Source organism: Bos grunniens, chromosome 9, assembly GCF_055505025.1.
Source record: "Bos grunniens cultivar Pamir isolate PY7600 chromosome 9, Bosgru_T2T1.0, whole genome shotgun sequence".
NCBI lineage: Eukaryota > Metazoa > Chordata > Mammalia > Artiodactyla > Bovidae > Bos > Bos grunniens.
In genome coordinates, this window is record NC_141173.1 from 7966438 (window position 1) to 7993778 (window position 27341).

A 27341-nucleotide genomic window follows, 5' to 3' on the forward strand; every position below is an offset into this window, starting at 1 on the left:
ATATTCTTAAAATCTTATGGGTACAGTGTATCTTTTCATTTATATGTAATGTCTTCCATTTCTTTCATTTCTCAAAACAACAGAATGATCTCTGTTCATTTCCAGGGCAAACCATTCAATATCACAGTAATCCAAATCTATGCCCTGACCAGTAACACTGAAGAAGCTGAAGTTGAACTTTTCACTGAAGACCTATAAGAGCTTCTAGAACTAACACCCCAAAAAGATGTCCTTTCATTACCGGAGACTGGAATTAAAAAGTAGGAAGTAAGGAAACACCTGGAGTAACAGGCAAATTTGGCCTTGGAGTACAAAAAGAAGCAGGGCAATGGCTAATAGAATTTTGCCAAGAGAGTGCACTGGTCATAGCAAACAACCTCTTCCAACACAAAAGAAGACTCTACACATGGACATCACCAGATGGTCAACACCAAAATCAAATTGATTATATGCTTTATAGCCAAAGATGGAGAAGCTCTATACAGTCAGCAAAAACAAGACTGGGAGCTGACTGTGGCTCAGATTGTGAACTCCTTATTGCCAAATTCAGACTTAAATTGAAGAAAGTAGGGGAAACCACTACACCATTCAGCTATGACCTAAATCAAATCCCTTATGAATATTCAGTGGAAGTGAGAAATAGATTTAAGGGACTAGATCTAATAGACAGAGTGCCTGAAAAACTATGGACGGAAGTTCATGACATTGTACAGGAGACAGGAATCAAAATCATCCCCAAGAAAAGAAATGCAAAAAAGCAAAATGGTTGTCTGAGGAGGCCTTACAAATAGCTGTGAAAAGCAAAGGAGAAAAGAAAAGATAGCCCTATTTGAATGCAGAGTATCAAAGAATAGCAAGGACAGATAAGAAAGCTTTCCTCAGCAATCAATGCAAAGAAATAAAGAAAACAATAGAATGGGAAAGACTAGAGATGTCTTCAAGAGAATTAAAGATACCAAGGGAATATTTCATGCAAAGATCGGCTCAATAAAGGACAGAAATTGTATGGACCTAACAGAAGCAGAAGATATTAAGAAGAGGTGGCAAGAACACACAGAAGAACTATACAAAAAAAAAAAAAAATCTTCATGACCCAGATAATCACGATGGTGTGATCATTCACCTAGAGACAGACATCCTGGAATGTGAAGTCAAGTGGGCCTTAGGAAGCATCATTAGTGAACAAAGCTAGTGGAGGTGATGGAATTCCAGTGGAGCTATTTCAAATCCTGAAAGATGATGCTGTGAAGGCACTGCACTCAGTATTTCAGTAAATTTGGAAAACTCAGCAGTGGCCAAAGGACTGGAAAAGGTCAGTTTTCATTCCAAATCCAAAGAAAGGCAATGGCAAAGAATGCTCAAACTACCAAACAATTGCACTCATCTCACACACTTGTAAAGTAATGCTCAAACTTCTCTAAACCAGGCTTCAGCAATACATGAACCATGAACTTCCAGTTGTTCAAGCTGGTTTTAGAAAAGGCAGAGGAACCAGAGATCAAATTGCCAACATCCGCAGGATCATCGAAAAAGCAAGAGAGTTTCAGAAAAACATCTATTTCTGCTTTATTGACTATGTCAAAGCCTTTGACTGTGTGGATCACAATAAACTGTGAAAAATTCTGAAGGAGGTGGGAATACCAGACCACCTGATCTGCCTCTTGAAAAATCTGTATGCAGGTCAGGAAGCAACAGTTAGAACTGGACATGGAACAACAGACTGATTCCAAATAGGAAAAGGAGTACATGAAGGCTGTATATTGTCACCCTGTTTATTTAACTTATATGCTGAGTACATCATGAGAATTGCTGGGCTGGAGGAAGCACAAGCTGGAATCAAGACTGCCAGAAGAAATATCAATAACCTCAGATATGCAGATGACACCACCCTTATGGCAGAAAGTGAAGAGGAACTAAAGAACCCCTGATGAAAGTGAAAGAGGAGAGTGAAAATGTTGGCTTTTTCCAGTAGTCATGTATGGATGTGAGAGATATATAATAAAGAAAGCTGAGCACTGAAGAATTGATGCTTTTTAACTGTGGTGTTGGAGAAGACTCTTGAGAGTCCCTTGGAATGCAAGGAGATCCAACTAGTCCATCCTAAAGGAAATCAGTCCTGGGTGTTCTTTGGAAGGACTGATACTGAAGCTGAAACTCCAATACTTTGGCCACCTCATGTGAAGAGTTGACTCATTGGAAAAGACTGTGATGCTGGGAGGGATTGGGGGCAGGAGGAGAAGGGGACGACAGAGGATGAGATGGCTGGATGGCATCAACGACTCGATGGACATGCTGCTACTGCTGCTGCTAAGTCGCTTCAGTCGTGTCCAACTCTGTGCGACCCCATAGACGGCAGCCCACCAGGCTCTCCCGTCCCTGGGATTCTCCAGGCAAGAATACTGGAGTGGATTGCCATTTCCTTCTCCAATGCATGAAAGTGAAAAGTGAAAGTGAAGTCGCTCAGTCGTGCCGACTCTTAGAGACTCCATGGACTGCAGCCTACCAGGCTCCTCCGTCCATGGGATTTTCCAGGCAAGAGTACTGGAGTGGGGTGCCATTGCCTTCTCCGTCCATGGACATGAGTTTGAGTGAACTCCGGGAGTTGGTGATGGACAGGGAGGCCTAGTGTGCTGCGATTCCTGGGGTCGCAAAGAGTCGGACACGACTGAGCAACTGAACTGAACTGCATAATTGATTTGAAATATTCTTTTCAGTTGTATTACATAGGATTCAGTGTTTTTATATATTATATTCCATTTAAAGTAATTACAAAATAATGGCTATATTCCTTGTGCTGTACAATATATCTTTGTTGCTTATTTATTTTATATATGGTAGTTTATAACTCTTAGTCTCATACCCAAGTCCCCTTCCCTGCTGTTAACAACTAGTTTATTCTCGTTATCAATGAGTCCCTTTCTGTTTTGTTATATATATTAGTCTTTTATTTTTCCTATTCCACATATGAATAATAAGATGAGACATTTGTCTTTTTCTGCCTGACTTATTTCACTAAGCAGAATACTCTCTAGGTCTTTCCACATTGTTGCAAATGACAAAGTTTCATTTTTTAATAATAGAGTAGTACTCCATTTCATATATATCACATCTTCTTTATTCATGCATTTATTGGTGAACACAAATTTTTCATATCTTGGCTATTGTACATAATGTTTTGAATATCAGAGTGCATATATCTCTTCAGATTGGTGACTTATTTTTTCCTAAATATAAACCCAACAGTGAAATTGTTGGATGGCATAGTATCACTCTTCTTAGATTTTTGTTGAACCTCCATACTCTTTTCCATAGTGGCTGCACCAATTTACATTTCCACAAACAGTGTACTGAGATTCCCTTTTTTCAACATTCTCACCACTATTTATTATTTGTAGGCGTGTTGATGATAGCCATTCTGATAGTTGTTAGGTGATACTTTACTGCAGTATGGATTTACATTTCTCTGAAGATTATTCATATTGAGCATTTTTTCATGTGCCTCTTGGCTCTCTGTATATCTTCTTTGGAAAAAAAAAGTCTATTCATGTCTTCTTTTCATGTTTTAATAAGATTGTTTTTTCATATTGAGCAGTATGTACTGTTTATATTTGGTCATATCATTTGCAAATATTCTCTCTCTCTCTCTCTCTCTTTTTTTTTTTTTTCATTTTGGCAATGGTTTCCTTTTCTGCACAAAAAAATTAAAGTTTGGTTAGGTCCCAAGTGTTTAATTTTGCTTTTATTCTTTTTGTCTCAAGAAAATGGTCCAAAAATATCGCTATGAATTATGTTGAAGAGTCTTCTACTGATGTACTTTTCCAGGAGTTTTATGTTTTCAGGTCTAATATTTAAGTCTTTAATCCATTTTGAGTTTATTTTTGTACATGGTGTGAGGGAATGTTTTCAACTCATTTTTTACATGTAGCTATCCAGTTTTTGTAGCACCACCTATTGAGACTTTCTTTTCTTCATTGTATATTCTTGCTTCCTTTGTCATATATTAACTGACCATACATGCATTGATTTATTTAGGAGTGCTCTATTTTGCTCCATGTATCTATAAGTATACTTTTGTGCCAGCACAATGTTTGAATTACTAAAATTTTGTAATACAGTCTGAAGCCTGGGAGATTGATACTCTCTTCTTTGTTCTTTTTACTCAATATTGCTTCGGTGATTTGGGTCTTTAGTCAGTGCCTATAAATTTTAGGATTATTTGTTCTAGTTTTGTGAAAAATATTGTGGGTAATTTGATAGGGCATTTAATTTGTATATTGCTTTTTGTAGTACGGCTGTTTAAAAATAGTCATTCTTCCAATCCAAAAGCACCAGATATTTCCCATTTTTTGTACCATTTTCAAATTAATTTGTAACTGTTTTATAGATTTAACAGTATAAGCTTTTCACCTTCTTGGCTGTATTTATTCCTAGGTATTATTTTTATATTTTTCCAGTAGTTATGTACAGATGTGAGAGTTGGACTATAAAGAAAGCTGAGTGCCATAGAATTGATGTTTTTGAACTGTGGTGTTGGAGAAGATTCTTGAGAGTCCCTTGGACTGCAAGGAGATCCAACCAGTCTATCCTAAAGGAGATCAGTCCTGAATATTCATTGGAGGGATTGATGTTGAAGCTGAAACTCCAATTCTTTGGCCACCTGGTGTGAAGAACGGACTCATCTGAAAAGACCCTGATGGTGGGAAAGATTGAAGGTGGGAGGAAAAGGGGATGACGGAGGATGAGATGGTTGGACGGCATCACCGACTCAATGGACATGAGTTTGAGTAAGCTCCAGGAGTTGGTGATGGACAGGGAGGCCTGGCGTGCTGGAGTCCATGGGGTCACAAAGAATTGGACACGACTGAGCAACTGAACTGAGCTGATTATTTTTTGATACAATGGAATTGGTTTTGCTTTTTATTTCTGACAGTTTATTATTAATACATATAAAAGAAACAGATTTCTGTATGTTAATCTGTATTCTAAAACTTTACTGAATTCACTTGTTAGTTCCAATAGCTTTTTGATGGAGACATTCGGATTTTTCTATGTTGAGTACCGTGTCACTTGCAAATAGTGAATTTTATTTCTTCCTTTCAATTTGAATGGATGTTATCTTCCTCTTGTCTTATTCTTGTGGCTAGGACTTCCAATGCTTCATTAAGTAGAAGTAGCTAGAGTGGGTATCCTTTTATTCTTCTTGTTTTTAGAGGAAAGTCTTTCTGGTTTTTCACCATTATGTATAATATCACTGTGTATCATAAATGGTCTTTATTATGATGAGATATATTCCATTTATATAAATATTGACTAGACTTTTTGTGATGAATGGACATTGAATTTTCCAAAGTGCTTTTTCTGTGTTTATTAAAATGGTCATTTCAACTTAATCCTTCCATTTGTTAATATGATGTGTCACATTGATTGATTTGTGAATATTCAAAGTATTTGCATTGTTGTAATAAATCCCACTTGATCAAAGTGTGTAATATTTTGGGAATCCACACATATTGTTAAATTCAATTTCTAACATTTTCTTTAGCATTTTTCTATCTATATTCATCAGCGATACTTGTTTTTTGTGGTATATTTATTTGATCTTTGTATCAGGATAATGGTGGCTTCATAGAATTAATTTGTGACCTTTTCATTCTCATTTTTTAAAAATAGCTTGAGAATGATAAGTATTAACTCTTGTTTGTTGTTTGGTACAACTCCTCTGTGAAGCTATCTGGTATTGGAAAAAAAATGTTTTGCTTGGATTTTTTGAAATTATAAATTCAATTTAACTTTTAATTATTGATCTCCTTAAACTATTTCTTCCTGATTCAGTCTTAGAAGTTTGCATATTCCTAAAAACCTGTCCATTTCTTCTAGGATGTTCAACTTGTTGGCATATCACTGTTGTAATATTCCCTTATAATTTTCTTCTATTTCTGTCATATTGATTGCTATTTCTCTTTCATTTATTATTTTTATTAGCTTGAGATCTTTTTCTTGTTTCTTGATGAAACTGGCTTAAAGTTTTTCTATTATGTTTATATTTTTTTTAATTATCTTTATTTCACTGACCTGTTTTTATTGTTTTCTTCCCTCAATTTTATTTTTTTCATCTATGATCATTGTTGTTTCCTTTGTTCTGATGCATTTGAACTTCATTTTTCTTATTTTCCATTTCCTTTGCATGGTAGCTTAGGTTATTTTAATTTTTTTTTCTTGCTTCCTGATATGCCTCTACTACTATAAACTTTCCCTTATCAATCACTTTTATATGTCCCATAGATTTTTTTAAAGTTATATTTCCATTTTCTTTTGACTTTAAATATTTTCTGATTTGCTCTTTGATATCTTCTTTGATCCATTGATTTTTGTGATACCATTTCATTTAGTCTCCAAGTGTTTTTACTTTCCCTGTTTTTTTTTTTTTAATTAATTGTTTTCTAGTTTCACAGTGTTGTGTTTATTAAAATTGTTTGATATAATTTCTATATACTTAAATTTGTTAAGATTTTTTTTGTGGCCTTACATGTGATCTATCCTGGAGGATGTTCCATATGCATGTGAAAAGAATGTGCATTATGCTGTTTTTGGATGGAATGGCCAATTAAGTCCAACTGATCTAATGTGTTATTGAAAAACAATGTTTCTTTATTGATTTCTGTCTGGATAATCTGGCCATTTATGTAAGTGTGATGTTAAACACCCATACTAATATTGTGTTAATGTCAGTTTCACTCTTTTGTCTGTTAATATTTGCTTTATATATTTAGGTATTTTGTATTACATGCATATATGTTAATGCATGTAACATATATATAAAACAACCTTTTCTTATTTTGATCCCTTTATTATTATATATTTGCTTTTTGTTACAGAATTTGTTTTAAATCTTGATATGACTTCACTAGACCCATTTTACTGTTGTTTCATTTTCATAAACTTTGATCCCTATGCTTTCAGTGTGTGTATGTATCTTTAGCTCTGGAGTCTCTTATATGATGTATATAGATGGGTTTTGGCTTTTTTATTGAATCAACCACCCTATGTCTTGGAATTTGTTTCACAACTAGACACATCTAAAACTGAGTGTCATTTCTGCTTTGGCCCAGCCTTTTCATTCTTTCTGGTGCTATTTCTGTACTATTCCCCAGTAGCATATTGGACACCTTCCAACCTGAGGGGCTCATCTTCCAGTGTTATGTCTTTTTGCATTTTCATGCTGTTTATGGGTTTCTCAAGCCAAGAATATTAGAATTGTTTGCCATTTCTTCCTCCAGGGGGGCCAAGTTTGGTCAGAATTGACTAACTCACCCATCATGGGTGGACCTGCACAACATGACTCATAGCTTCATTGAGTTATGCAAGCCTCTTTGCCATGACAAGGCTGTGATGCATGAAAGAAATCCTGATGCTGTAAAGAACAATACTGCATAGGTACCTAGAATGCTAGGTCCATGAATCAAGGTAAATTGGAGTAGTCAAAAAGGAGATGGCAAGAATGAAGTTTGGCATCTTAAGAATCAGTAAACTAAAATGAATGGGAAAGGCCAAATCTAATTCAGAATATCATTATATCTACTACTGTGGAAAATAATCCCTTAAAAGAAATATAATAACCCTCATAGTCAACAAAAGAGCCTGAAATGCACTATTTGTCTGCATTCTCAAAAACAACAGGATGACCTCAGTTCATATCCAAGGCAGACCATTCATCGTCATAGTGATCAAGCAAATGCCTCAACCCCTAATCCTGAAGAAGCCGTGTTGAATTGTTCTATGAAGACCTACAAGACCCTCTAGAACTAACATGAAAAATGATGTAATTTCATCAGAGGGTATTGGAATTCAAAAGTACGAAGTCAAGAGATACCTATACTAATAGGTAAATTTGGCCTTAGAGTACAAAATGAAGAAGGGAAAAGGTTAACAGAGTTTTTTCAAGAGAACACACTAGTCACAGAAAACACCCTCTTCTAACAACACAAGACACAACTCTACACGTGTACATTACCAGATGGTCAATATTGAAATTAGATTGATTATATCCTATGACCAACCTAGACAGCATATTAAAAAGTAGAGACATTACTTTGCCAACAAATGTCTGTCTAGTCAAAGCTATGTTTTTTCCAGCAGTCATTATGGATGTGAGAGTTGGACTATAAAGAAAGCTGAGTGCCAAAGAATTGATGCTTTTGAATGGTGGTGTTGAAGAATACTCCTGAGAGTCCATTGGACTGCAAGGAGATTAAACCAGTCAATCCTAAATGAAATCAGTCCTGAATATTCATTGGAAGGACTGATGCTGAAGCTGAAGCTCCAGTACTCTGGCCACCTGATGCAAAGAACTGACTCCTTGGAAAAGACCCTGATGCTGGAAAAGATTGAAGGCAGGAGGAGAAGGGGATGACAGAGAATGAGATGGTTGAATGGCATCACCGACTCAATGGATATGAGTTTGAACAAACTCTGGGAGTTGATGATGGGCAGGGAGGCTTGACATGCTGAAACCCATGCAGTTGCAAAGAGACAGACACGACTGAGTAACAAACTAACTATATCCTTTGCAGCTGAAGATAGAGAAGCTCTATATAGTCAGCAAAAACAAGACCAGGAGCTAACTGTGGCTCATATCATGAGCTCTTTATTGAAAAAAATCAGGCTTAAATTGAAGCATATAGGGGAAACCACTAGGCTATTCAGCAGTGACTTAAATAAAATCCCTTATGATTATACAGTGGAAGTGATGAATAGATTCAAGGGATTAGATCTGGTAGACAGAGTGTGTGAAGAACTATGGACATAGGTTCGTAACATTGCACAGAAGATGGTGACAAAAATCATCCCAAAGAAAAAGAAATACAAGAAGGCCAAGTGGTTGTCTGTGGAGGCTTTACAAATAGCTGAGAAAATAAGAGAAGCAAAAGGCAAGTGAGAAAGGAAACGATGTACCCAACTGAATGCAGTATTCCAGAAAATACCAAGGAGACATAAGAAAGCCTTATTAAGTGAACAATTCAGGGAAATAGAGGAAAACAATAGAATGGGAAAGACTAGAGATCACTTTAATAAAATTGGAAGTACAAGGGAATATTTCATTCAAGGATAAGCACTATAAAGCACAGAAACATTAAGGGTCTAACAGAAGATGAAAGGTGGAAAGAAATACAGATCAACTATACAGAGAAGGGTCTTAATGGCACAGATAACTACAATGGTGTGGTCACTCACCAGGAGCCAGATAGCTTGGAGTATGAAATTAAGTGGACCTTAGGAAGAATTACTACAACAAAACTAGTGGAGGTTATGGAATTCCAGTTGTTCTATTTAAAATCCTGCAGTAAATATATCAGCACATTTGGAAAACTCAGCAATGGCCACAGGACTGGAAAATCTCAGGCTTCATTTCACCTCAAAGAAGGTCATTGTCAAAGAATGTTCACACTATTGTAAAACTGCCCTCATTTCACATCTAGCAATATAATGCTCAAAATCCTTCAAACTAAGCTTCAGAAGTACTTGAACCAAGAAATTTCAAATGTACTAGTTGGGTATAGAAAAGACAGAGGAACTAGAGATCCAATTGTCAACGTCAGTTGAATCACAAAAAAATCAAGGGAATTCCAGGAAAAAAAAAAAAAAAAAACTACTTCTGCTTCATTGACTACCCAAAAGTCTTCGACTGTGTGGATCACAGCAAATTGTGGACAATTTTTAAAGAGATGGTAGTAACAGACCACCTCACTTGTCTCCTGAGAAACCTGTATGCAGGTCAAGAGGCAACAGTCGGAACTGGACTGGGAACAATGTACTGGTTGTACTTTGGGAAAGGAGTATGATAAGGGTGTATATTGTCATCCTGTTTATTTAACTTACATGCAGAGTACATCATGAGAAATGTGAGGCTGGATGAAACACAAGCTGGAATCAAGATTGCTGGGAGGAATATCAGCAGCCTCAGACATGCAGATAGCAGAGAGTGAAGATAAACTAAAAAGACCCTTGATGAGGGTGAAAGAATGAAAAAAATGGCTTAAAACTCAACATTAAAAAAGTAAGATCGTTGTCTCAATTCCCATCACTTCAAGGTAAATAGAAGGGGAAAGGGTGGAAACAGTAATAGATTTTATTCTCTTGGGATCCAAAATCACTGGTTACTGATTATAGCCATATAATAAGAAGACATTTACTCCTTGACAACCTAAGGCAGAGTATTAAAAAGCAAAAGCATCAGTTGGTCGAAAGGTCCATACAGTCAAAGCTATGTTTTCCAGTACTCATGTACAAATATGAGAATTGGGCTATAAAGAAGGCTGACTGTTGAAGAATTGATGCTTTAGAATTGTGGTGCTGGAAAAGATCAAATCAGTCCATCCTAAAGGAAAGCAACCCTGAATATTCATTGGATTATCATCAGGATTGATGCTGAAGGTGAAGCTCCAATAATTTGGCTACCTGAAAAACCCTGATCCTGAAAAACACGGAGTGTGGAAGAAGGGGTGACAGGATGAGATGGTTGAATAGCATCACAAATTCAATGGACACAAGTTAGATTGGATGTCAGCAGTAATGTTAGATGCTGACACTAAAAAAAAAAAAAAAAACTAGGAAAGAAAACTATTAAAAATACAAAGATATGGAGGCTAAATAACACGCTTCTGAATAACCAACAGATCATGGAAGAAATCAAAAAGGAAATCAAAATATGCATAGAAACAAGTGAAAACACGACAACCCGAAACCTATGGGATTCAGTAAAAGCAGCATGAAGAAGAAGGTTCATAGCAATACAAGCTTACCTCAAGATATCACAACAAGAGAAACATCAAATGAATAACAGAACTTTACACCTAAAGCAAATAGGAAAAGCAGAAATGAAGAACCCAAAAGTTAGTAAAGGGAAAGAAATCATAAAAATTGGAGAAGAAATAAATGAAAAAGCAACAAAGGAGACTATAACAAAAATCAGCGAAACAAAAAGCTGATTCTTTGAGAAGATAAATAAGATAGACAAACCATTAGCCAGACTCATCAAGAAAAAAAAAAGGAAGAAGAATCAAATCAACAAAATTAGAAATGAAAATGGAGAAATCACAACAGACAAAAAAGAAATACAAAGGTTCATAAAAGACTACTATCAGCAACTATATGCCAATAAAATGGACTCCTTGGAAGAAATCAACAAATTTTTTGAAAAGTATAACCTTCCAAAACTGAGCCAGGAAGAAATAGAAAATCTTAACAGACCCATCACAAGAACAGAATAGAAACTCTAATCCAAAATGTTCCAACAAACAAAAGCCCAGGACCAGATAGCCTGACAGGTGAATTTTACCAAAAACTTAGAGAACAGCTAAAACCTATCCTACTCAAGCTCTTCTAGAAAACTGCAGAGGAAGGTAAACACCCAACTCATTCTATGAGGCCACCATTCCCCTAATATCAAAACCAGAGAAAGATGCCACAAAAAAGAAAGCTACAGGCCAATATCACCAATGAACATAGATGCAAAAGTCTTCAACAAAATTCTAGTAAACAGAATCCAACACCACATTAAAAAGATCATGCATCATGACCAAGTGGGCTTTATCCCAAGGATGCACAGATTCTTCAATATTCACAAATCAATCAATGTAATACACCACATTAACAAATTAAACACAAAAACCATAGAGTTATCTCAATAGATCCAGAGAAAGCCTTCAACAAAATTCAAAACCAGTCTATGATTAAAAAAAAAAAATACTCTCCAGAAAGCAGGCATAGAAGGAACATACCTCAACATAATAAAAGCCATCTGTGAGAAACCCACAGCAAACATTATTCTCAATGATGAAAAATTGAAAGCATTTCCCCTAAAGTCAGGAACAAGACAAGGGTGCCCACTCTCACCACTACTACTCAACATAGTTTTGGAAATTTTAGCCACAGTAGTCAGAAAATAAAAAGAAATAAAAGGAATAAAGATTGGAAAAGAAGAAGTAAAACTCTCACGGTTTGTAAATGACATGATCCTCTACGTTGCTGTTGTTGCTAAGTCACTTCAGTCGTGTCCGACTCTGTGCGACCCAATAGACGACAGCCTACTAGACCCTTCCATCCCTGGGATTCTCCAGGCAAGAACGCTGGAGTGGGTTGCCATTTCACTACATAGAAAACCCTAAAGACATAACCAGAATATTGCTAGACCTAATCAATGAATATAGTAAAGTTGCAGAATATAAAATTAATACACAGAAGTCCCTTGCATTCCTATACACTAACAATGAGAAAACAGAAGGAGAAATTAAGGAAACAATCACCATTGTGACAAAAAGAATAAAATACTTAGGAATAAATTTACCTTAAAAAAAAAAGACCTATATATAGAAAACTATAGAACACTGATGAAATAAATCATAGATGACAGAAATAGATGGAGAAATATATCATGTTCATGGATTGGAAGAATAAATATAGTGAAAATGAGTATACTGCCCAAAGTAATTTATAGATTCAATGCAATCTCTATCAAACTACCAACAGTATTTTTCAGAGAACTAGAACACATGATTTCACTATATGTATGGAAACACAAAAAAAAATTGACTAGCCAAAGTAATCTTGAAAAAGAAGAATGGAACTGGAAGAATCAACCTGCCTGACTTCAGATGATACTACAAAGCTACAGTCATCAAGACAGTATTGTACTGGTCCAAAAACAGAAATATAGATCATTGGAACAAAATAGAAAGCCCAGAGATAAATCCATGAACCTATGGACACCTTATCTTTGATGATGGAAGCAAAAATATACAATGGAGAAGAGACAATCTCTTTAACAAGTGGTGCTGGGAAATCTGGTCAACCCTCTGTAAAAGAATGAAACTAGAACACTTTCTAACACCATACACAAAAATAAACTCAAAATGGATTAAAGATCTAAATGTAAGACCAGAAATTATAAAACTCCTAGAGAAAAACGTAGGCAGAACACTCTCTGACATAAATCACAGCAAGATTCCCTATGATCCACCTCCCAGAGTAATAGAAATAAAAGTAAAAATAGACAAATTGGACCTAATTAAACTTAAAATTTTTTTTGCACAAAGAAGGAAACTATAAGCAAGGTGAAAAGACAACCTTCAGAATGGGAGAAAATAATAGCAAACAAAGTAACTAGCAAAGAATTAATCTCCAAAATATACAAGCAGCTCATGCAGGTCAATACCAGAAAAATAAACAGCCCAATCAAAAAATGGGCCAAAGAACTAAACAGACATGTCTCCAAAGAAGACATACAGATGGCTAACAAACACATGAAAAGATGCTCAACATCACTCATTATCAGAGAAATGCAAATCAAAACCACAATGAGGCACCATCTCATGCCGGTCAGAATGGCTGCCATCGAAAGGTCTACAAACAATATATGCTGGATAGGGTGTGGAGAAAAGGGAACCATCTTACACTGTTGGGGAGAATGCAAACTAATACAGCTACTATGGAGAACAGTGTGGGGATTCCTTAAAAACTAGAATTAGAACTGCAAAAACTGAAGCTAGAACTGCCATGCGACCCAGCAATCCCACTGCAGGGCATACACACTGAGGAAACCAGAATTTAAAGAGACACATGCACAACCATGTTTATTGCAACACTGTTTACAGTAGCTAGAACATGGAAGCAACCTAGATGTCCATTGGCAGATGAATGGATAAGAAAGTCTTGGTACCTATACACAATGGAACATTATTCAGCTATTAAAAAGAATGCATTTGAGTCAGTTCTAATGACGATGAAATTGGAGCCTATTATACAGAGTGAAGTAAGTCAGAAAGAAAATTGCCAGTATAATATATTAATGCATATGTATGGAATTTATAAAGATGTAACGACATCTATGGGATAATGACAACCTTATTTGCAATACAGCAGAAGAGACACAGATATAAAGAACAGAATTTTGGACTCTGTGGGAGAAGGCAAAGGTGGGATGATTTGAGAGAATAGCACTGAAACATATATATTACCATATGTGAAATAGATGTCCAGTCCAAGTTTGATGTATGAAATAAGGCACTCAAAACCAATGCACTGGGATAACCCAGAGGGATGGGATGGGGAGAGATTTGAGAGGGACTTCAGGATGGAGGGACAAATGAACACCCATGGCTGATTCATATCACTGTATGGCAAAAAAAATGCCACAATATTGTAAATAATTAGCCTCTAATTAAAAAAAAAATCCTCCTGGAGATAATGAAGATAGTGAAGCCTGGAACACTGCAGACCATGAGGTCACAAAGAATCAGACATGACTTAACAATTGAACAACAACAACCTATGTCTTTGCCTGGAGCATTTAATCTACTAACATTAATAAGCAAGGTGAAAAGACAGCCTTCAGAATGGGAGAAAATAATAGGAAAAGAAGCAACTGACAAAGAATTAATCTCAAAAGTATACAAGCAGCTCATGCAGCTCAATACCAGAAAAATAAATGACTCAATCAAAAAATGGGCCAAACTAATAACTAAATAACTAAACAGATATTTCTCCAAAGAAGACATACAGATGGCTAACAAATACATGAAAAGATGCTCAACATCACTCATTATCAGAGAAATGCAATTCAAGACAATAATGAGATACCATCTCATGCCAGTCAGAATGGCTGTTATCCAAAAATCTACAAACACTAAATGCTGGAGAGGGTGTGGAGAAAAGGAAACACTCTTACACTATTGATGGGAACGCAAAATAGTACAGACACTATGGAGAACAGTGTGGAGATTCCTTAAAAAACTGGAAATAGAACTGCCATATGACCCAGCAATCCCACTGCTGGGCATACACACCGAGGAAACCAGAATTGAAAGAGAAATGTGTACCCCAATGTTCATCGCAGCACTGTTTATAATAACCATGACATGGAAGCAACCTAGATGCCCATCAGCAGATGAATGGATAAGAAAGCTGTGGTGCACAATGGAATATTACTCAGCTATTAAAAAGAACACATTTGAATCATTCTAATGAAGTGGATGCTCAAAATTCTCCAAGCCAGGCTTCAGCAATACATGAACCATGAACTTCCAGATGTTCAAGCTGGTTTTAGAAAAGGCGGAGGAACCAGAGATCAAATTGCCAACATCTGCTGGATCATCGAAAAAGCAAGAGAGTTCCAGAAAAACATCTATTTCTGCTTTATTGATTATGCCAAAGACTTTGACTGTGTGGATCACAATAAACTGAAAAATTCTGAAAGAGATGGGAATACCAGACCACCTGACCTGTCTCTTGAGAAACCTATATGCAGGTCAGGAAGCAACAGTTAGAACTGGACATGGAAAAACACACTGGTTCCATATAGGAAAAGGAGTACATCAAGGCTATATATTGTCACCCTGCTTATTTAACTTATATGCAGACTACATCATGAGAAACAGTGGCCTGGAAGAAACACAAGCTGGAATCAAGATTGTCAGGAGAAATCTCAATAACCTCAGATATGCAGATGACACCACCCTTATGGCAGAAAATGAAGAACTAAAGAGCCTCTTGATGAAAGTGAAAGTGGAGAGTGAGAAAGTTGGCTTAAAGCTCAAGATTCAGAAAACTAAGATCATGGCATCTGGTCCCATCACTTCATGGGAAATAGATGGGGAAACAGTGGAAACAGTGTCAGACTTTATTTTGGGGGGCTCCAAATTTACTGCGGATGGTGACTGCAGCCATGAAATTAAAAGACACTTACTCTTTGGAAGAAAAATTATGACCAACCTGTGTGTGTGTGTGTGTGTGTGTGTGTGTGTGTGTGTGTGTATTAGTCACTCAGTCGTGTCCGACTCTTTGTGACCCCGTCAACTGTAGCCCACCAGACTCCTTTGTCCATGGGATTCTCCAGGCAAGACTACTGGAGTGGGTTGTCATTTCCTTGACCACTTAGATAGCATATTAAAAATCAGAGACATTACTTTGCCAGCAAAGGTCCCTCTAGTCAAGGCTATGGCTTTTCCATGACCAACCTAGATAGCATATTAAAAAGCAGAGACATTACTTTGCCAACCAAGGTCCATCTAGTCAAGGCTATGGTTTTTCCAATGGTCATGTATGGATGTGAGATTTGGACTGTGAAAAAAGATGAGTGCCAAAGAATTGATGCTTTTGAACTGTGATGCTGGAGAAGACTCTTGAGAGTCCCTTGGACTGCAAGGACATCCAACCAGTCCATCCTAAAGGAGATCAGTCCTGGGTGTTCATTGGAAGGACTGATGTTGAAGGTGAAGCTCCAATACTTTGGCCACCGTATGCGAAGAGTTGACTCATTTGAAAAGACCGTGTTGCTGGGAGAGATTGGGGGCAGGAGGAGAAGGGGATGACGGAGGATGAGATGGCTGGATGGCATCACTGACTCGATGGACATGATTTCAGTAAACTCTGGGAGCTGGTGATGGACTGGGAGGCCTGGTGTGGTGCGATTCATGGGGCCTCAAAGAGTCGGACATGACTGAGAGACTGAACTGAACTGAACTGAATAAGGTGGATGAAATGGAGCCTATTATACAGAGTGAAGTGAGTCAGAAAGAAAAACACCAATACAACGTACTAATACATATATGTGGAATTTAGAAAGATGGTACTGATAACCGTATATGTTAGAAAGCAAAAGAGATAAAGATTTATAAAACAGTCATTTGGACTCTGTGGGAGAAGGCGAGGGTGGGATAATCTGAGGGAATACCATTGAAACGTGTATATTATCATACGGGAAATGAATAGCCACCCCAGGTCCGATGCATGAGACAAGGCACTTGGCTGGTGCACTGGGATGACGCTGAGGGATGGGAGGCGGAGGGGAGGTGGGAGGGGGTTCAGGATGGGGAAAATATGTACACCCATGGCTGATTCATGTCAATGTATGGCAAAAACCACTACAATATTGTAAAGTACTTAGCCTCCAATTAAAATAAATTTTAAAAAATAAAGTGAATATGGATAGATATATACTTATTGCCATGTTTTTAGTTGTTTTCGAGTTATTCTCTAATTCTCTGTAGCTTACTTTTTCTTTAAATTTTTTCCCTTGTAGTTGAATGATTTTTTAAAGTTATAAGCTTCATTCATTTATCTCTCTCATTTTTATATATCTATTGTAGGATTGTGAGAGTTGGACTGTGAAGAAGGCTGAGCGCCGAAGAATTGATGCTTTTGAACTGTGGTGTTGGAGAAGACTCTTGAGAGTCCCTTGGACTGCAAGTAGATCCAACCAGTCCATTCTGAAGGAGATCAGCCCTGGGATTTCTTTGGAAGGAATGATGCTAAGGCTGAAACTCCAGTACTTTGGCCAGCTCATATGAAGAGTTGACTCATTGGAAAAGACTCTGATGCTGGGAGGGATTGGGGTCAGGAGGAGAAGGGGACGACAGAGGATGAGATGGCTGGATGGCGTCACTGACTCGATGGACATGAGTCTGAGTGAACTCTGGGTGTTGGTGATGGACAGGGAGGCCTGGTGTGCTGCGATTCATGGGGTGGCAAAGAGTCGGACACGACTGAGCGACTGATCTGATCTGATCTGATCTGATTGTAGGATTTGATTTGTGATCTTCTTGGGGTTCATCTATGTTTTCTTGTAACTATATCTATTTGTTTTAAATGGATAACCTTTTAAACTCAATCACATTCTGCAAGATCTAAATTTTTAAATTTCTTCCCCCGTATTTTGTGTTTTTGATTTCATATTTTAAATCTTCATCTATTTTCTGATTACTGTATTTATATTTCATTTTATTATAATTTATTATTTAATCTTTCTACAAGTTTATGTTCAATCTTTTAACCTTTCTATATGCTTATGCTGATCCTCAGTCTAAAGGTTGATCCTCAGCCTTTAATATTCAGTTGTCTTTACTAATGTTTTGTTTTGTTTTGTTTTTTCTGTAGATACTTACTTCTTGTTATTTAAATTTTATTCCACTTGGAGAAATACATTTTAAATATTTTAAAGTGTTTTATTACTGATGAACCCTTCTAGACTTTCTCTTTTGAAAAGTTCTTTATCCTTCAATTCTAAATGGGTAATTTGGCTGAGTAGAATATTCTAGGTTGCAGGTTTTCTCCTTTCATCAGTATGAATGTATCACTCTCTTTTTGCTACAAAATTTTGTAGAAAAAATGTATGTATTTTTAAAATTTTTTATAAAAAAATAAAGCTATCAGCAGATAGCTTTATGTGGGTTACCTTGAATATGACATTTTGTTTTTCTCTTTGCTGCCCTCAGAATGCTCTCTTTAGCTTTGTCTTTTGCCATATTAATTATGATATGTCTTGATGCTGTTTATTTTTGTTTATCTTTCTTGGTTTCCTCTGTGTTTTCTATACCATTTTGTCTTCCCTCAGGATTGGGAAGTTCTCAGCCATAATTTTATCAAATATATTTTCTACTCCCTACTCCCTTCTCTTCTCCTTCTGTGACCCCTTTTAGGCTATGTTGGTATACTTGATGTTTTCTCAGGTTTCCTTAAGCTGTTCTCAATTTTTTTAATTATTCTTTTTGCTATTCTGTTTGTGTGACTTTCATTATTCTTTCTTCACAAGCTCCCAAGATGGCAGAGGAATATGATGAGGAAACCACTTTATCCCCCACAAATTCATCAAAAAATCAATTGAATGTTGAGCAACTTCCACAAAACAACTTCTGAATGCTGGTGGAGGACACCAGGCACTCAGAAAGGCAGCCCAATCTCTTCAAAAGGAGGTGGGAGAAAATTTAAAAGAAGAAAACGGAGACAAAAATTTAGGGACAGAGACCCATCTTAGGGAGGGAGTCGTTAAGGAGGAGAAGTTTCCATATAGTAGGAAACCCTCTCACAGGTGTGTCTGTCAGAAGTTTGGAATCTCAAAGGGCACTATAACCAAGAGAAAAGAAAAGAAAAAAAACCCACAGAATATGTGCCTAACCACAATTACAAGTGGAGACAGAAAAGTGGCACAGACGCTCACATCCACCAACAGAGAGTGGGGGCTGGGCAGGAAATTCATTGGCAGGGACCACGGAGGTGAATAAGACACACAGCCCACCTAGACCCACCCAGCTACCTGAGGTGCTTGGACCTGGGAAGGGCACAAAAGGCACAGCCCATCTCGGTCTGTGCCCCTGCAGAGCACCCAAGAACCTGAGTAGCTTAGACCTGGGAAGTGGACTGGCTAGACTCCTTTCTCCCCTTTTGACTCCATTTCCTCATTCTGTCACCTCTATCTCCCTCCTCCCTCTTCTCTACATAACTTTGTGAATTTCTCTGGGTGTTCCTGGCTGTGGAGAATTGTTTCACCATTAACCTAGGGGTTTTATCTTCTGTGCTGTATAGACGGAGAAGTCTTGAGGGTACTGTAATAAAAGGATGAAAAGTCATAGTCAGGAAGTTAACTCCAAAACTTTAGAACATCAGAGAACTCCTGACTCCAGGGAACATTAATAGACAAGAGCTCACCCAAAAGTCTCCATACCTACACAGAAACCAAGCTTCACCCAAGAGCCAACAAGTTCCAGTGCAAGATATACCATGCTAATTCTCCAGCAAAATAGGCACATAACACTGAACATTAAAAGACGGGCTGCCCAAAGCCATGCCAAACCCGTTAACATCCCCAAACTCAAAACTGGACACTTCGTTCCACTCCAGAGAGAAAAGATTCAGCTCCACCAACCAGAACACAGATGCAAGATCTCCCAACAAGGAAACCTTGACAAACCACTAGTCCAACCCCACCCAGAGGGAGCAGATTCCATAAATAAGATCAGATCAGATCAGATCAGTCGCTCAGTCATGTCCGACTCTTTGCAACCCCATGAATCCCAGCACGCCAGGCCTCCCTGTCCATCACCAACTCCTGGAGTTCACTCACACTCACATCCATCTAATCAGTGATGCCATCCAGCCATCTCATCCTCTGTAGTCCCCTTCTCCTCTTGCCCCCAATCCCTCCCAGATCAGAGTCTTTTCCAATGAGTTAACTCTTCTCATGAGGTGGCCAAAGTACTGGAGTTTCAGCTTTAGCATCATTCCTTCCAAAGAAATCCCAGGGCTGATCTCCTTCAGAATGGACTGGTTGGAGCTCCTTGCAGTCCAAGGGACTCTCAAGAGTCTTCTCCAACACCACAGTTCAAAGGCATTAATTCTTCAACGCTCAACTTTCTTCACAGTCCAACTCTCACATCCATACATGACCACAGGAAAAACCATAGCCTTGACTAGACAAACCTTTGTTGGCAAAGTAATGTCTCTGCTTTTGAATATGCTATCTAGGTTGGTCATAACTTTCCTTCCAAGGAGTAAGCGTCTTTTAATTTCATGGCTGCAGTCACCATCTGTAGTGATTTTGGAGCCCCTCAAATAAAGTCTGACACTGTTTCCACTCTTTCCCCATCTATTTGCCATGAAGTGATGGGACTGGATGCCATGATCTTCGTTTTCTGAATGTTGAGCTTTAAGCCAACTTTTTCACTCTCCACTTTCACTTTCATCAAGAGGCTTTTGAGTTCCTCTTCACCTTCTGCCATCAGGGTGGTGTCACCTACATATCTGAGGTTATTGATATTTCTCCCAGCAATCTTGATTCCAGCTTGTGTTTCTTCCAGCCCAGAGTTTCTCATGATGTACTCTGCATATAAGCTAAATAAACAGAGTGACAATATACAGCCTTGACGAACTCCTTTTCCTATTTGGAACCAGTCTGTTGTTCCATGTCCAGTTCTAACTGTTGCTTCCTGACCTGCATACAAATTTCTCAAGAGGCAGATCAGGTGGTCTGGTATTCCCATCTCTTTCAGAATTTTACACAGTTTATTGTAATCCACAAAGTCAAAGGCTTTGGCATAGTCAATAAAGCAGAAATTGATGTATTTCTGGAACTCTCTTGCTTTTTCCAGGATCCAGTGGATGTTGGCAATTTGAGCTCTGGTTCCTCTGCTTTTTCTAAAACCAGCTGGAACATCAGGAAGTTCACGGTTCACATATTGCTGAAGCCTGGCTTGGAGAATTTTGAGCACTACTTTATTAACGTGTGAGATGAGTGCAATTGTGGGGTAGTTTGAGCATTCTTTGGCATTGCCTTTCTTTGCGATTGGAATGAAAACTGACCTTTTCCAGTCCTGTGCCCACTGCTGAGTTTTCCAAATTTGCTGGCATATTGAGTGCAGCACTTTCACAGCATCATCTTTCAGGATTTGGAATAGCTCAACTGGAATTCCATCACCTCCACTAGCTTTGTTCGTAGTGATGCTTTCTAAGGCCCACTTGACTTCACATTCCAGGTTGTCTGGCTCTAGGTCAGTGATCACACCGTCGTGATTATCTGGATCATGAAGATCTTTTTTGTACAGTTCTTCTGTGTATTCTTGCCATCTCTTCTTAATATCTTCTGCTTCTGTTAGGTCCATACCATTTCTGTCCTTTATCGAGCCCATCTTTGCATGAAATGTTCCCTTGGTATCTCTAATTTTCTTGAATAGATCTCTAGTCTTTCCCATTCTGTTGTTTTCCTCTATTTCTTTGCATTGATCGCTGAGGAAGGCTTTCTTATCTCTTCTTGCTAGTCTTTGGAACTCTGCATTCAGATGTTTATATCTTTCCTTTTCTCCTTTGCTTTTCACTTCTCTTCTTTTCACAGCTATTTGTAAAACCTCCCCAGACACCCATTTTGCTTTTTTGCATTTCTTTTCCATACGGATGGTCTTGATCCCTGTCTCTTGTACAATGTCACAAACCTCATTCCATAGTTCATCAGGCACTCTATCTATCAGATCTAGGCCCTTAAATCTATTTCTCACTTCCACTGTATAATCATAAGGGATTTGATTTAGGTCATACCTGAATGGTCTAGGGGTTTTCCCTACTTTCTTCTATTTAAGTCTGAATTTGGCAATAAGGAGTTCATGGTCTGAGCCACAGTCAGCTCCTGGTCTTGTTTTTGCTGACTCTATAGAGCTTCCCTATCTTTCGCTGCAGAGAATATAATAAATCTGATTTCAGTGTTAACTATCTGGTGATGTCCATGTATAGAGTCTTCTCTTGTGTTGTTGAAAGAGGGTGTTTGTTATGACCAGTGCATTTTCTTGGCAAAACTCTATTAGCCTTTGCCCTGCTTCATCCCGTATTCCAAGGCCAATTTTGCCTGTTACTCCAGGTGTTTCCTGACTTCCTACTTTTGCATTCCAGTCTCCTATCATGAAAAGGACATCTTTTTTGGGTGTTAGTTCTAAAAGGTCTTGTAGGTCTTCATAGAACCATTCAACTTCAGCTTCTTCAGCGTTACTGGTTGGGGCATAGACTTGGATTACTGTGATATTGAATGGTTTGCCCTGGAAACGAACAGAGATCATTCTGTCATTTTTGAGATTGCATCCAAGTGCTGCATTTTGGACTCTTTTGTTGACCATGATGGCTACTCCATTTCTTCTGAGTGATTCCTGCCCACAGTAGTAGATATAATGGTCATCTGAGTTAAATTAACCCATTCCAGTCCATTTTACTTTGCTGATTCCTAGAATATTGACATTCACTCTTGCCATCTCTTGTTTAAAGACTTCCAATTTGCCTTGATTCATGGACCTGACATTCCAGGTTCCTATGCAATATTGCTCTTTACAGCATTGGACCTTGCTTCTATCACCAGTCACATCCACAGCTGGGTATTGTTTTTGCTTTGGCTCCATCCCTTCATTCTTTCTGGAGTTATTTCTCCACTGATCTCCAATAGCATATTGGGCACCTACTGACCTGGGGGGTTTCTCTTTCAGTATCCTATCATTTTGCCTTTTCATACTGTTCATGGGGTTCTCAAGGCAAGAATACTGAAGTGGTTTGCCATTCCCTTCTCCAGTGGGCCACATTCTGTCAGATAATTTCATGGTTCCACAAATAAGAGGAACCATGAAATTCCAGCCTGCAGAAAGGGCATCCCAAACACAGCAATGTAAACAAAATGAAAAGGCAGAGAAATATTCAGCAGGTGAAAGAATATCATAAAAACCCACCAAACATAACAAAAGAGAAGGAGATAGGGAGTCTACCTGAAAAAGAATTCAAAATAATGGTGGTAAAGATGATCCAAAATCTTCAAAACAAAGTGAAGTTACTATATAGACTAGAGACAATGATTACGAAAATGCAAGAAATGTTTAACAAGGACCTAGAAGAAATAAAGAGTCAATCAATAATAAACAATGCAATAACCAAGATTAAAAGCACTCTGGAGGGAACCAACAGTAGAATAACTGAGGCAGAAGACAAGATAAGTGAGGTGGAAGATAGAATGGTGGCAATAAATGAAACAGAGAAGAGAAAAGAATTAAAAGAAATGAGGACATCCTAAAGAAACCTCTGGGACAATGTTAAATGCCTCAATATTTCAATCATAGGTGTCCCAAAGAAGAAGACAAAAGAAAGGGCATGAGAAAATATTTGAGGAGATAATGGATGAAAACTTCACTATGTGTTCTGTATCCCTGCAGTTCATTTGATATAATGTGTGTGTGGTTTTTTTTTCTTTTCATTTCAGCTGTTGTACCTTTCAGTTCCTTTTCTTTTTAAAATATATCCTAGTTACTTCTTAAATTCTTGCTGCGTTAATCTATTCTTTCCCTTAATTCAATTAGCATTCTTCTTCTAATACTTTGAGTTCCTTATCTGGGCAATTGTATGCTTCTGTTTTCTTATTCATTCTTTCAGGGGGTTTCTTTTGTTCTTTCAATTGAGACTAGTTCCTCTGCCATTTTTCCTAAAGTTTCTCTGACATTTTTAAGTTAACCAAGTTCAGTTCAGTCGCTAAGTTGTGTCTGACTCTTTGTGACCCCATGAACTGCAGCACGCCAGGCCTCCCTGTCCATCACCAACTACTGGAGTCCATCCAAATCCATGTCCATTGAGTCTGTGATGCCGTCCAACCATTTTATCCTCTGTCGTCCCATTCTCCCTCTGCCCTCAATATTTCCCAGCATCAGGGTCTTTTCAAATGAGTCAGCTCTTTGCATCAGGTGGCCAAAGTATTGGAGTTTCAGCTTCAACATCAGTCCTTCCAATAAACACCCAGGACTGATCTCCTTTAGGATGGACTGGTTGGATCTCCTTGCAGTCCAAGGGACTCTCAATTCTTCTCCAGCACCACAGTTCAAAAGCATCAATTCTTCGGCACTCAGCCTTCTTCACAGTACAGCTCTCACATCCATACATGACCACCAGAAAAATCATAGCCTTGACAAGACGGACCTTTGTTGGCAAAGTAACGTCTCTGCTTTTGAATATGTTATCTAGGTTGGTCATAACTTTCCTTCCAAGGAGTAAGCGTCTTTTAATTTCATGGCTGCAGTCACCATCTGCAGTGATTTTGGAGCCCCCCAAAATAAAGTCTGACACTGTTTGCACTCTTTCCCCATCTATTTGCCATGAAGTGATGGGACTGGATGCAATGATCCTCGTTTTCTTTTTGTGTGTGTGTGTGTCCGACTCTTTATTTTATTTTTTTTTAACTTTACATAATTGTATTAGTTTTGCCAAATATCAAAATGAATCCGCCACAGGTATATATGTGTTTCCCATCCTGAACCCTCCTCCCTCCTCCCTCCCCATACCATCCCTCTGGGTCGTCCCAGTGCACTAGTCCCAAGCATCCATTATCGTGCATCGAACCTGGACGAATGTTGATCTTTAAACCAACTTTTTCACTCTCCTCTTCCACTTTCATCAAGAGGCTCTTTAGTTCTTCTTCACTTTCTGCCATAAGGAAGGTGTCCTCTGCATATCTGAGGTTATTGATGTTTCTCCAGGCAATCTTGATTCCAGCTTGTGCTTCCTCCAGCCCAGCTTTTCGCATGATGTACTCTGCATATAAGCTAAATAAACAGGGTGACAATATACAGCTTTGATGTGCTCCTTTTCCTATTTGGAACCAGTCTGTTGTTCCATGTCCAGTTCTAACTGTTACTTCCCAGCCTGTATATAGGTTTCTCAAGAGGCAGGTCAGGTGGTCTGGTACTCCCATCTCTTTCAGAATTTTCCACAGTTTATTGTGATCCACACAGTCAAGGGCTTTGGCATAGTCAATAAAGCAGAAATGGATGTTTTTCTGGAACTTTCTTGCTTTTTCAATGATCCAGCGGATGTTGGCAAAACAGTTACCTATTGTGTTATTGAAGTGGTGTCCTTATGTTGGAGCACCCCTTTATAGACTACCTTTGCCCAATCTTACCCCGAGGAAAACATTACATGGCAAGAGAGACTGGCGAAGGCACTTGGCATGGGCTGTGTCTGTCCTGGCTGCACTGGTGAACCAGACCACTTCTGGGTCCTGCCTATGTAAGCACCAGTGATGGCTGCTCCTCACAGCAGTCTTACCTGGCTGCTGGTAAGACTCAGACATCTCTGGGTCTGAGTCATCTTTGTTCCTCCAACTGAATTCTCCCCTTAACCATTGCAGATTTTGTGCCAGGGTGAAGCTGTATCCTGAAGCATGTGGGGTCAGAGTGATCGCTCCTTTCAAGCTGAGGTATGCTGGGTTGGTTGGTTGTGAGAAACATACCAACACCCCATGCAGTTTCAACCCACCCTCTCTTCCCAAGCAGAATCCTCACAAGTAAGTTGCACCCTCCTTACAAGCAGAGCCCAGGCTTCCCAGAGCCCTCTTTTTGTCTCGTCAGGCCTTCCAATCAGACAAGGGGATTCATCTTCCCTGGTGATGGGTCCCAGGGATAGGGCATCCAGTATGGGCTTGGACCACATACTCCCCAGGGGAATCCCTGCCTGTGTAATTCTCTTTTTCTTCTTCCCAGAGGACCAGGTCCAAACTAGTTCACTTCCCTTCCTTCCTTACTTGATTCCCTTGTGAACCTTTCCTAGCCAATGTTGTATAGGAGTCTTTCTGTCAACCCCTAGTTAGTTTTCAGTGAGATTATTTGACATGTAGGTTTATTTTCGATGTATTCACAGGGAAAAGTGAGTTCCACATCCTCCTATTCTATCTTGATCTCCTCTCACCTTTTATTCTCTTTACCCTTACTTTTCCAGCTGGAATTTTCTCCCTACTTCCTTTACATATTAAAGCTCCAAGCAATCATTTACACCAAGCTCAAATTTAACAACTTCCATTAAGGAATATGGGCCATACAGGTTAAGAGGTTACCTCTTCTTTTCTTGAATAGGTCTAACTCAGTTGAATATACCTGCTTTTATTCGTTGTTGGTGTTGTTGTTGTTGTCTGCATATGTGTCTCTTTTTAACCAAATTGAATTCTTTAAGAGAGCTGTATCATTTCCAATTTTTTTTCACTCCCCTTCTCTCCATTCCAACTTTTATCATCCTACCACATACACCACCACCACCCTCCCCAGGCACATCTATCTATTAAACTGTACCAAAGTGCTTTGTCATATACTTATTTTTATGCAAATATATAATTTTACACAGTCATTAGTATTGCTAAGAATAGGGACCATTCAGCCAACACTGCCATAAAATATCTATTTGAATTTTTATTTCCTTGTCCTTTTAGACTCTTCCTCATAGGAATAACATCAAAATGGATTATTGCTTTAAAAGTAATTTCTCCTTCCTCTCTTACTTAATTCAAAATCCTGGAAATCTAGATATTCTTAAATAATCCTTATATATCCTATACCATTCCATTAAATGCCATGTTCTCTACCTCATAAAAGCCCAGTACACTTTCTGCTTTGCATCTCCCAACATGCTATTCATTTAAGAGCAGTATCTTTATACATTAAATGAGCAAGACTCCAATGTGCGTAAGGCAATCATTCCTTATTTTACTGATGTAATAATCAGTTTTCCTTATGGAAATAGGCATAAGAAGTCTAAGCATTTCAGCCTACTCAATTGGTATGTTCAAACAATTCCCTCGGATATATAAAATTTATATCCTTGGATGGCACTTAATTGCTGAGAAACTACAGTATTCCTTTATATCCAGTGGCTTGTATATCCATGAGATTGTTTTCACCGCTGAAAATTCTTTTTATTATTATTTTCATTTGCAGTGTTTTCTTAAAATAATCATTTTGTTGATAGTATAATATGATTATACATTCTTCAATAGATTTTGGATGCACATTATTGCTCAGAAGTTTGTTTTAGACATTTCTGATAGAAATTGTGGATGATTATTAAACTATTAAGCTCTTGAATATGTCTAAATTGAGTAGTTTTTTAGCATCTTTACACTACAAAATAAGCATAGTTTCTCTGACTTCATCTATTATTCTCTTAATGGGATAAAAGCAATTTACATGTCTGTGTCCTTAGACTTAACCTATTAACTCTATTTATTGACTGTGTATTTTCTA

The 27341-nt window shown here is 38.1% G+C and overlaps 1 long non-coding RNA gene across 3 annotated transcripts in view; it reads left to right on the forward strand.

The window, feature by feature from the left end:
- The window catches only part of LOC147365550 (uncharacterized), a 115780-nt gene extending 96537 nt beyond the window's left edge, over nucleotides 1–19243 (forward strand). Inside the window, exon 4 of one of the 3 annotated variants that reach the window (XR_015132278.1) lies at nucleotides 106–1501. This is a non-coding gene — a long non-coding RNA (uncharacterized LOC147365550). Of the gene's footprint in view, nucleotides 1–105; nucleotides 1502–17141 lie in introns of those variants that run through there. The other 2 variants (XR_015132277.1, XR_015132276.1) reach the window with 2 other exon arrangements.
- The last annotated feature ends 8098 nt before the right edge of the window (nucleotides 19244–27341 follow it).